Here is a 12,459-nt window from a genome sequence, read left to right as displayed (position 1 = left end):
GTGTGTTGCTATAAATTATACACCTTGAGATTTGTTTGCTTACAGGCAGCCACAAAACAAGAAACCCAAAGAACCCAATTTTAAAAAAGGACTATAATCACTGTGCTGAGAAAAAGGGGAAAAACACGCATATCATGCAAACAGTAGATGCAAATGACAGTATTCCAAACCACACTGAGTCCTTCAATCTGTCCCCTGGAACACCTGCAGTAGTAGGCCCAAGCCTTGATCTCAAGTTCATCATATTAGCAGGCAAAAATGCCACAAAACTGACAGAGGTGGCAGTCATCGGAGAAAGGAACAAACATCGCGGGAGAGCGAGCTAAATCAGCCGGACTCCACACTCAGGCTTTCCAGTCTATCTGGGCTGGCATTTAAGTCGTCCAATACCAAGTAGTGCCTCACTCTAGGACACAGACCCTAGTGCAGCAACATGCTTGGACCTCACAACCCGAAGCAGTTCTCGATCTCAACAAATCGGCTCGGCACTTGGAGTGTTCTAACATCTAACCTCTCTTCCGCATCGACTGCCCTCCAATCGTTCCCTGCAACAGTAACAGTGATAGCAACTCCATCTGTGGCCACGTCCTGAACATGTTGTGTTCCAGCTTTGTGATGCTCCCACATGGTCTGTCCTTCTTTGCAGAGGCTGCCGAGCTCTTCAGACTGGAAGTCAGCTTGAAGAAGACAGAAGTTCTCCATCAGCCCACACTTCAGGAAGATTACTACCCTCCCCGCATCACCGTCAGCAAGGCAGAGCTGAAGACAGTCCACCAGTTCAGCTACCTGGGGTGCACCATCTTGTCAGATGCCAGGATCGACAAAGAGATTGACAACAGACTGGCAAAGGCAAACAGCACATTCGGCAGGCTGTACAAAAGTCTGGAACAACAAGCATCTGAAGAAAGGCATGAAGATCAACGTGTACAGAGCCGTTGTACTGACCACCCTCCTATACGGCTCAGAGTTGTGGGCCACTGACCGTCACCACCTACGACTCCTTGAGCGTTTTCACCAGCACTGCCTCCTCAACATCCACTGGAGTGACTTCGTCACCAACATTGAAGTCCTCGAACAGGCGGAGGTCACCAGCATCGAGGCCATGCTGTTGAAGACGCAGCTGCGCTGGGCAGGGCACGTCTCCAGGATGGAGGATCATCGCCTACCGAAGATTGTGCTGTATGGTGAACTCTCCACTGGCCACAGCGACAGTGGGGCACCGAAAATGAGGTACAGGGACTCTCTGAAGAAATCCCTGGGATCTGTCACATTGACCATCGCCAGTGGTCTACTCCAGCCTCCAATCGTGAGGCCTGGTGACACACCATTCACCAGTCTGTCTCCTCCTTCGAGAACGCACGCAGGGCCGGCCTTGAGGACAAAAGGAGAAGGAGGAAGAACCGTGACACAGCAGCACCAAACCCAGAACAGATTTTCCTTGCAGCCGCTGTGGCCGGGTCTGCCTGTCCCGTATTGACCTCGTCAGCCACCAGCGAGCCTGCAACAGACATGGGCAGCCCCCTTCCTAAATCTTCATTCACGAAGCCAAGTCATGATGATGATGATAGTTGACCACAATTTACTTCAGAAAAGGTGTTATTAGTAACGTTCTAAATCATATTTCTTGCCTTCTGATCTACCAGTAAGCTGGTGCTCAACTTCTGAGGTCGTGAGCAATGAAAAGGGAAATAATTATGTAACAGTTTTGTTGCGTGGTTCAGCTCCCAATCCCAGCATGCTTGGCACTTGAACACAATTAATCTCATATATTGTTAATCCTGCACTGCCAGATTTCACCAGACAGCTTTCTGTTTCACACCCGTTAATTAGAGCTGCGTAACTGATGTCTATATGGAGTAGACTTTGGATTTTCCACTCATCCCATGTACATTGTTACCCTGTGACATATCATCAAGAAGACCTCCTCGTTCAAGCTGGTAATGTAAATATCCAGATCTATTCCAAATAAATACAATTGAATCCCTAACTAGAACAAAGCAGACAGAGACTATTCTGAATTCCTAAGATGTTCAGGTTACTCGGTTAATTGGTCACCTGGGTATAATTGGGGGGCACAGACTCATGGGGCTGGAAAAGTCTGTTACCGGGTTGTATTTCTAAAATCTAAAATCTAAAAATCTAAATACAGATCAGATATAAATCAGTTATCAGTCCTGTAAGAGAATTGACTCAATCACTGATGATCTTCTATAGAATGTAACCTACATTAAGCAGTTAGATAGGACACCACCTTTTACTGCTGCCTATGAAACTCTCCTTTGTAGTTAAGCAAGTCTGCCCTTTGTTTTCTATCTACATCTTATGCTCTATCTTGACTTTTGCAAGTTTATGACGAGGATAATAGGACAATGATCCTAGGCAGTAAAGACAATAATCGTAAAGCCACAGAACAGACAAAGCTATTGTTTTACTGCTGGATTTTTGTTCCACAAATTAATGAACATCGGTGATGAAATCACACCAATCTTGGGGCCAGAGAGGATCGCAGCAAAAATGGGGTCATGTTGATTGGCAACTAATCTGACCAATCCTTTGTCCCCTTCACCATCAAATTTAAATACCTGAATATATTGGGAATCTGGGGCCAGAACATGCACCAACCCAGACGGAGCAGGTAGTCAAGGTGAAGCAGATGTAGGGATTGTGGAAGCACCACTATTCCTCACAATTTTTTAATGCATTTGCTCACAAGGTGTGATGGTGCTGGTCATGCTGTTATTCATTGTCCATCCCCAATTAAACTGAGTTTGCAGTTTAATCAGTCACATTGATGGATTTGCCATCATAATTACACACAGGCTGGACAGTAAAGATAACAGACTTATTGCTCTAAAAAGCATTCTTACATGAGCTAAGTAGTCTTCTGGATACCATTGCTGAGAATAGCCTTTATTTTTTAAAATTATAAATACATTTAAATTAATTTAATTACTCAAGCTGTGGAATTTAAACCATGTAAGGACAGGGAGCAGCACCTGTGCCACGGTTCTTCCAAGCACTGCTGTTCCACAAGGTTATGTCAGCAGCCCACTGCTCTATGCCCTATACTCTGCGTGGCCAGATTCTGCTCGAACACCATCAACAAGTTTCCAGATGGTACCACTGAAATGGACTGCATCTCCAATAATGATGAGTTGGTGTACAGGAAAGAGATAGAGAGCAAGTGACGTGATATCTTGACTACAAACTGCCTCAATGTCAGCAATATCAATCTTTTGCTCAATGTCCAGTCTATATCAATGATGTTGAAGGTCAAAGGGCTGAAAGCTTCATGTCCATAGGTGTGAACATCACCAATACCCTGTACTGGTCCAACCACGTTGATGTCCAGCAAAGAAAGCTTTTAATATTTCTACTTCCTCAGCAGGCTGAAGAATTTTGGCATTTCCCCGTCAACTCTTACCAATTTTTATTGATGCACCACAGAAAGCATTTTGTCTGGATGCATAATGACTTAGTAGGGAAAGTGCTCTGCATGTGACCACAAGAAAATGCAGAGAGCTGCGAACTCAGCTCAGCATATCACAGAAACTAGCCTCGCCTCTATGGACTGTCCATACTTCTCATTGCCTCAGTAAAGGGACCAGCATAATTAAAGACCCCACCCTTGCCAGACATTATCTCTTTTCCCCTCTCCCATTGGGCAGGAGATACAGAAGTCTGAAAGCTTCTATCACTCTGTAGTCAGACTCTTGAATGGACCTCCTGAATGATAAGATGGACTCTTAGATTCACAATCTACTCCATTATGATCTTGCAGTTTATTGTTTTCACTGTAGCTTTTATTATTTATTTTGCATTGTTATTGTTTCAACTTATTGTAGCTCAATACACTGTGTAATGATTTCGAAGTTTAAAGTTCAAAATAAATTTATTATCAAAGTACATATATGTCACTATACACTAACCTGAGATTCATTTTCTTGTGGGCATTCAGAGCAATTACAAAGAAACACAACAGAAACAATGAAAGAATGCGATACACAAACAAGAATGGAAAACCACCATGTTATCAATAAAAATTGGTAAGAGTCGATGGGGACAAAAGACAAGAAATGGTGCAAATACAAAAAGAAGAAAAAGTTAATTAATTAATTAATTATATTGAGAACAATATTTGAGGAGTCCTTGAAAGTGAGACAAAAGGTCTTGGAATCAGTTCAATGTTGAGAAGAGTGAAGTTATCCACTCTAGTTCATGAGCCTGATGGTTGAAGGGTAACAACTGTTCCTGAATATGGAAGTGTGGAACCTAAAGCTCCTGTATCTAATTCCCAACGTCAGCTGTGAGAAGGTAGCATGGCCTGGATGATGGGGGTCCTTGATGATGGATACTGCTTTCTAGTGACAGTGCTCCTTGTAGATGTGCCCAATGGTGGGGAGGACTTTACCAGTAATGGACTGGGCTATCCACTACTTTCTGTAGGCTTTTCCATTCAAGGGCATTGGTAATTTGATCTGCATAAACAGTATGCAAGACAATCTTTTGTTACAACTGCGGATTCAGCAGCGCATCAGATGCGGCAATTGCGTTCGTGAATGTGCACGTGTCAGCTAGTTATTCTTTCATTGTGATAATATTTAACTCCATTCATTCCATCGCCGTATGTGTTGAGACTTGGATATAGCAACACTTCACTTTCTGTATTCCGCCTTGCCTGACAAATTGGACAGTTGGGTCAACTGAATTTGAGGACTACCGGTACAGTATTTGTTTAATTTTTAGTTGAGGCTTCGTTTTCCAATTGAGTTTTACTTAACGGCCCTGTTGGCCTAGTGTTTATTTCTTTCTTTCCCTTTAACACAGTTCGCATTAAAGTCTGTGAAATATCGACCTGCTCAGTGTCTCATTCCACACTTGGGCCATATCCGAACCTGGGGTGACACCTTTTCACTGTATTTTGGTACATGTGACAGTAATAAACCAAAACTGATGCGTATGTTTCTCGACAAACGGAGCTGAATTTTGGTGTCATTCCAATAACTCAGCTGCTGTTCTACCAATTGCAGGAACAATCTGATCATCAGATGTGAGATGCTCTCAGTGTTCCCATTAACAACAGCTGAAGCTATGGCCCAATTCCAGCTCCTGCAGTGCAACTAAGCCATCGTACTTTGTCTAGAGATCAAAACTCACTTATGTCCACAGTGATGCAATGATTAAATAGCCAATAGGAAAATGTATTTGACATCCTTGAGTCTCCTCCAAGAGGACCTCAACTTTGTCATAGGGTTTGGAGCCTTGCGTGGCTCAATGATACAGGGAGCTATGTTGGCTGGAGTCAGGGCCTTGTGCTTTGGCTCTTGGTAAACAGGTCAAAGGGTAGAGGCCAGACTAAGAGTGGTCCACCAGTTCTCCAGGTTAGGTAGTTCGGCTCAGGGCTAACGATCCTAACTGGACAGCAAACAATTGTTACAGAAACAGCAATGGAGAACACTTCAATACAGACAGAGATGGAGGATCTTTATCGCTGCCCTGAACAACAGCAGTGTAATGGGCAGTAAGTAAGTATCCTTGGGTTTACCTATCTGTGTAGCTTCACTAAACTGGGAGTAGAACCTGAGATATCAATACGTTTTGGTTCTATTGTCCGGATTTTGCAAAGGTTGGGCCCAGCCACGTAACTTTGGTTACTCCATCCATTGGACAATGCTCTGCACAGCAATTCAGTCAGATAATTACCAATGAGTGATAATCAATCTACTGGAGATCAAAACAAAGAACCCTCAAAACCTATAGGAAAGCCAGTTAATAAAAGGCAATTTTATCTGATTAAATAATTCCTCAAGTAGATGCTTGATACCATCATAAAAAACCTTGTTTGGTTCATGGTGAGAAGAGGCCTCCTTATTGAATCGTTCATGCTTGCTGACAATAGGACAACCTGGCCGTGGATGAGTTTATCATCCATTTCCTCCTTGAATGGGTGTTTGCCAAAAGAGGTCAGGAAAGAGGAGCAGTGGGCTTTGTCAAGCATTGTCCTGAGCAGCTGTGTAAAATAGCACTGTGTGCTCTGAGGACTGTTCCCAGGGACACACTGAGACAAACAACATCTGCTCTGGAAGATTATCAGCTTAGTAAAACACAGAACCTGGTGCATCTGCAACTTGTAAGAGCTGTATATGACCAAAATACTGAGAACTGGCACATTCCAAGGCCCCAAACCACTTGCCAAGAGAGTAACTGATATTAGTGCACCCACCACAAATGATATATGGGTAAAGACTGTGGTTTAAGACCCTCATGCCATTGAAAATCAAGGAGCTTCAATATTTAAAAATATACTCCAAGTCCACCATACCAACCACATTGATAATGCTGCTCCATTTAGTTCCTCGTGATAAAAATACTAAAAATACTGAATGTCAAGAGGAGGTGGTTAGATTTTTGTCTAATTGGCAATGATCAGTGTGGTGTAAAAAAAATGTTGAAAAATGTATTTTATGTGCTTACCTTAAAACAGAGCAATGAGTGTGAGAGTTGAGAAGGCATCTTGCAGCTGAAGAAAAGAGTGATTAAGCTGCACTTGGAGTATATGCACAGTTCTGGTCACTGCACCACAGGAAGGATGAAATACCAAAGCTGAAAGGGAAGGGTGCAGGGGGAATTCAACAGGATCTGTCACTTAACTGTACAAGGACAGTTTGCATAGTTGCTTTGGCACCATAGTTGAGATGTGGTATTGTGGTCTTGATGCTTCTTGTCATCAAGGAGAGTAAATCAAATTGTCAGCCACTGATGTACGGAGGAGGGTGTTGCTTAGAGGAAAGCAGAAATGAAACCTACACTTGGCACCTACAGGAGAAAGTTATTGCAAATGCTATCAGCTAGTCTTTTTCAGTCATGTGCTGGTCATAAGACCATAGACTATAAGACATATGACCAGAAATAGGCCATTTGGCCCATTGAGTCTGCTCTGTCATTTGATTATGGCTGACTTATTTTCTCCCTCAACACCATTCTCTTGCTTTTTTTCCCATAATCTTTAATGCCCTTACTTAATTAAGCACCTTTCAAACTCCACTTTAATATGCTCAATGACCTGGCTTATCCACAACCATCTGTGGAAATTTATTTCACAGATTCACAACCATCTGGCTTAAATTCCTCCTCATCTCTGTTCTAAAAGGACATCATTCTATCCTGAAGCTGTGTCCTCTGATCCTAGATTCTCTCAATATTGGAAACATCCTCTGCATGTCCACTCTATCTAGGCCTTTCAATATTTGAAAGCTGAGAGGTAACCTTTTTCCACAGGGGGTGATGTATACCTGGAATGAGCTGCCAGAGGAAGCGGTCGAGGCAGATATAATTGCAACATGTGCAGCCATGGCTGACTCCCTCCTGGTTATATTTGTCGGATGCAATGAAGTTTGTTTCACCTGTGCAGTAATAACTTTTGAACCAAGATCCTTTCCCTCTACAGCAAACTTCTAAAGCCATATATAAGGAGTAGATCACTTCCCTTTGTTAACTGAACTGTAAAATATTGGTAGAGTACAAGGTGGATTTCATTGCCTTTGCTATTGGATTCAACGAGCTGAGCTGCTAAAGGAAGTACTCTGTAGGTTAAGCAGCATTTATGGAAAGAGAAACAGAAATAAGGTGCTGATGAAGATTCTTCATCTTGAAATATTAATTCTTTTTCACTTTCCACAGCTGAATATTTCCAGCATTTACTGTTTTCCTCTCAGAATTCCGGTGTCTGCTGCTTATAATTGCTTAGAACTCTTATAATGCAGATGCACAACTATTGCTTGCCTAGGTGTTTGATTTTAACAACTTGCTTTCTCTGTATGTGGTATAGCTTTAAAATGCTCCATGCCTGTGTGCTGAATTACAGGGCAGCTCCCCAACAACATGAAATTGCTCTGTCATGCCACCTCTGACTGCTCTTTCCTTTAAAGTTCCTGCCTGGGATAATTGGAATTTCCGTCAAATTGATTGCTTTTGGATCTGTCGTGAACTGTGCATTAGATAAATATGAGAGCTAGCTACTTTGCACCTTGTTATTACATGCGTGCCAGCATGCTCCTCATAAGACCATAGCTTTGACAGCTATGGATTCTTGTAATCATGTCACTCCTATTATTATTGTACAGTCTTCAGACAAGTTGAATTCAGACTTGATTACTGGACATTTGTTAGTCACATAACCCTCTGCTTGCTTGGCTATCAATTGTGAGGAGCCGAAGTGGCAATGTCTGTGCAAGCATGTGTCAGATCGTCTGAATCCTGAGATAATGAATAGGTTGAAGCAGCCCACGGGGCCCAAGGTTAGCTACTGAAGGAAACGTTATGAGGCAGTGATCATAATGATAGAATTCACCCTGCAATTTGAGAGGGAGAAACTAAAGTCAGATGTATCAGTATTACAGCGGAGTAAATGAAATTACAGAGTCACGAGAGAGGAGTTGGCCAAAGTTGATTGGAAGGGACGTCAACAGGAATGATGGCAGAACAGCAGTGGCTGTACTTTCTGGGAGCAATTCAGAAGACGCAGGATAGATACATCCCAAACTACTCTAAAGGCAGGGTGATGCAACCCTTGTTGACAAGAGACGTCAAAGACAACATAAAGAGAGGACATATAAACATTAGTGGGAAGGTAGAGGCTAGGAAAACTTTTTAAAACCAAGAGAAGGCAGCTAAAAAAGCCATGGGGGGAGGGTTAAAATTAAATATGAAGATAACCTAGCTAATAATATCCGAGGATACCAGAAGTTTTTTTTCAGATACATAAAAAGTAAAAAGAGAGGCAAGAGTAGATATTGGCGTACTGGAAAATTACTTTGGAAGGGGAGTAATGGGGGACAAGGAAATGGCAGGCAAACTGAATAAGTACATTTCATCGATCTTCATTGTAGAAGACACTAGCAGTACACTGGAAATTCGAGAGTGTCAGGAGTCAAAAGTGAGTGCAGTTGCCAGAGAGAAGGTGCTTGGGAAACTGAAAGGTCTAAAGGTAGATGTGTGGATCAGATGGTGTACACCCCAGGATTCTGAATGACGTTGCTGAAAAGATAGTGGAGGCATTAGTAATGACCTTTCAAGAATCAATAGATTTATTTATTAAGATGCACCATGGAGTAGGCCCTTCAAGCCAGGCCACCCAGCAATCCCCTGATTTAATCCTAGCCTACTCATGGGACAATTTATAATGACCAATTCACCTATCAAACGGTACATCTTTGGACTGTGGGAGGAAACTGGAGCACCCGGAGGAAGCCCATGGGATCATGGAGATAATGTAGAAACTCTTTAAAGGCTGCAACAAGAATTGAACCCAGGTCATCTGTACCGTAAAGTGTTGTGCTAACCATAATTGGTGTGATAAGACTGGAAAATTGTAAATGTCCCTCCACTCAAGAAAGGAGGGAGGCAAAAGAAAGGAAATTATTTGGCAGTTAGCCTGACCTCAGTTGTCGGGAAGATTTTGGAGCTGATTTGTGAAGGACATGGTTTCGGGGTACTTGGAGGCACATGATAAAATAGGCCAAAGTCAGCATGGGTTCCTTAAGGAAAACCTTGCCTGACAAATCTGTTGGAATTGTTTGAGGAAATAACAAGCAGAATAGACAAAGGAGAATTGGTGGATGTTGTGTATTTAGATTTTCAGAAGGGCTTGGGCAAGATGCCACACATGAAGCTTTTTAACAAGTTAAGTGCCCATGGGATTACAGGAAAGATAGTGGCATGAATAGAGCATAGGCAGGAAGCTAAGAGTGGGAATAAAGGGGACATATACTGATTGACTGCCCTGCCAGTGAGTAGTGGTGTTCTTCAGGGGTCGGTATACTGAACTCTTCTTTTTACATTGTATGTCAATAATTTGGATGACAGAATTGATGGCTTTCTGGCCAAATTTGCAGATGATATAAAGACAGGTGGAGGGGCAGTAAGTGTTGAAGAAGCAGGGAGACTGCAGAAGAACTTAGATATATTAGGAGAATGGGGAAAGAAGTGGCAGATGGAATACAGTGTCAGGAAGTCATGCACTTTGGTAGAAGGAATAAAAGCACAGACTATTTTCTAAATGGGGAGAAAATTCAAAATCTGAGGTGAAAAAGGAGTTGGAAATCCTTGTGCGTGATTCCCTTAAGTTTAATTTGCAGGTTAAGTCGATGGTGAGGATGCCAAATGTGATGTTAGCATTCATTTTGAGAGGACTAGAATAGAAAACCAAGGGTGAAATACTGAGGCACATGCGAGTCCTCACATGGAGTTCTGTGAGCAACTTGGGGCCCCGACATTTAGGAAAGGATGTGCTAACATTGGAAAGTTTTCAGGAGAATAATTCTGAGAATTAAAGTCATCATATGAGGAGCATTTGATGGTTCTGGACCTGTACTTGCTGGCACTTAGAAGAATGAGAGTGGATTGAAACTTATTGAATGTTGAAAGACCCAGATAGACTGGATGTGCAGAGGGGGTCTAGGACCAGTGGGCACATCCTCAGAATAGAGAGACATCTATTTCTGATAGAGATGGGGTGGAATTTCTTTAGTCATAGAGTATTGAATTTGTGGTATCCGTGGCCACAAGTGGCTGTGGAGGCAGGTCATTGGTTGTATTTAAGGTGGAGGTTGATAAGTTCTTAATTAGTCAGGACATGAACGGGGAGAATGAATTGAGTAGGAAATGGATCAGCCATGAAGAAATGACGGAGCAGTCACTGAATGGCCTAATTCTGCTCCTGTCTTATGGTCTTATAGTAGTCATCCCCCACCCTTCCCATCATTTCATTATTAATAGCCTATGATTCAGTCAGTGTGTAATCCATCAATCCTCAGAACTAACTCACACTTACCTTACCCCTTAAAATATCACTTTCAAAAGGCAGCATGGTGAGCAACATATCGTAAACACTGGTGCCTACTGAGATTGCACAAAAACACAGTGGTTGAACATTGAACTAATTTAGCCTAAACAGTTTGCAAGAATTAGACAATCCTTCATCTAATCTGCAAATCATCTGCCTTTACAATTACATTATACCCTTAACTTTATGGGTTTCTCTGTAATGTTTTACAGGCTTTCTTTTCTTCACTCTTTATGATCACAAGTTCAATTGTTCTTGGATGTTTTCCCAGGTCTTTTTCTGTGACTGACAATAGTGGACTTTGGTGCAATAGTCAGAGTGCATTTCGCTTTTGCATCAGTGCGCCAGAGTAACATAGCTGGTGAATATGATTCACAGTTTTTTTGTTTGAACATGACAGTATTGCTTTTTTCAGTCTCCTGTGAATTGACAGCTACCTGAATGGAAAATGTGGCATTCACAGGGATTTTGCAGACTCGTTGAACTTTTGCTCCCCCAACCTGGAACATCCAATGATTAATTGCTGACCATTCTACATACCAAGAGAGTATTGCCCCATGTTCCTGACTACAGTTTACATACCACCAAATGTATTGAGAGCCACCATCAGCAAACAAGAAACAGCCTATTGCGATGTCTTTCAAATCATTATCAGGGACTTCAATCAGATGTGTTTGAAGAAATATCAGCCCAATTATCATCAATATATCACCTGCAGCACTCAAAGAGCAGCTACAGGATTGCTACAAGTCAGTGTAGTGGGCTGTGTTCAAAGACTCATGAGACTATCTGAAGCAATATACTACAATGGTCACAAACTTTATACAAACAGTCATAGACAAGTATCTCCTCACAATATCATTCAGAGTCTTCCCTAATCAGAGATCAGCAATCTGTTGAGAGCCAGAACAGTGGCACTCAGGTCTGGCAACCAAGTAAGATCCAGGTACAATCTCTGGAAAGTCACCTAACATGCAAATTGGCAATTCTGGACCAGACCTGAACCAAAGGATGCCAGACAGCTGTGGAAGGGCTGGGATGCTATCACCTGCTAGAAAGCAACATAGATGATAGCAAGGTTTCACTCCCAGATAAGCTCAATGCCTTTTTATACTCACTTTGACCATCAAAACCTGGAGGCAGCTTCATAAACTCCCACAGCCCATTGATGATTTCATTGATTTTGGCCTCTGAGGACAATATGAGAACAACTTTCATGAGGGTGAACTCAAGGAAAGTATCTGGCCCAGACAGGGTAGCTTACCAAGTACTGAAGACCTGTGCTGCTCAGTTGGCTGGAATATTCAGCGATATCTGCCTCAAGTAGGCTTCAATTATACCAGTGCCTAAGAAGAGTGCAGTAACCTACCTCAATAACTACCATCCAGTAGCACTTGCAATCAATGTGATGAAGTGCTTTCAGAGGTTGTTGGTGAAACGTATGAACTCCTGCCTGAGAAGTGACTTGGAACCACTGCAATTTGCCTACCGTCACAACAGGTCAACAGCAGATGCCATTTCATTGGCTCTTCACTCAACTCTAGAACATTTGGACAATGAAGATACATACTGTACATCAGGATGCTCTTCGTTGACTATAGCTTGGCTTTCAGTAC

At 42.4% G+C, this 12,459-nt stretch overlaps 1 protein-coding gene across 2 annotated transcripts in view; it reads right to left on the bottom strand.

The window, feature by feature from the left end:
- Positions 1–10,903, bottom strand: part of anxa3a (annexin A3a) — a 75,926-nt gene extending 65,023 nt beyond the window's left edge. The window contains exon 1 of one of the 2 annotated variants that reach the window (XM_073065201.1): positions 10,832–10,903. The gene's annotated coding sequence lies outside the window, so the exon portion shown is untranslated. The remainder of the gene's footprint in view (positions 1–10,831) is intronic. The other variant, XM_073065204.1, reaches the window with a different exon arrangement.
- Between the last annotated feature and the right edge of the window lie 1,556 nt (positions 10,904–12,459).

Source organism: Hemitrygon akajei, chromosome 13 (assembly GCF_048418815.1).
Source record: "Hemitrygon akajei chromosome 13, sHemAka1.3, whole genome shotgun sequence".
Classification (NCBI taxonomy): Eukaryota; Metazoa; Chordata; class Chondrichthyes; order Myliobatiformes; family Dasyatidae; genus Hemitrygon; species Hemitrygon akajei.
Note: the sequence above shows the minus strand (reverse complement) of the source record. Positions and strands in the feature narration are given on the sequence as shown.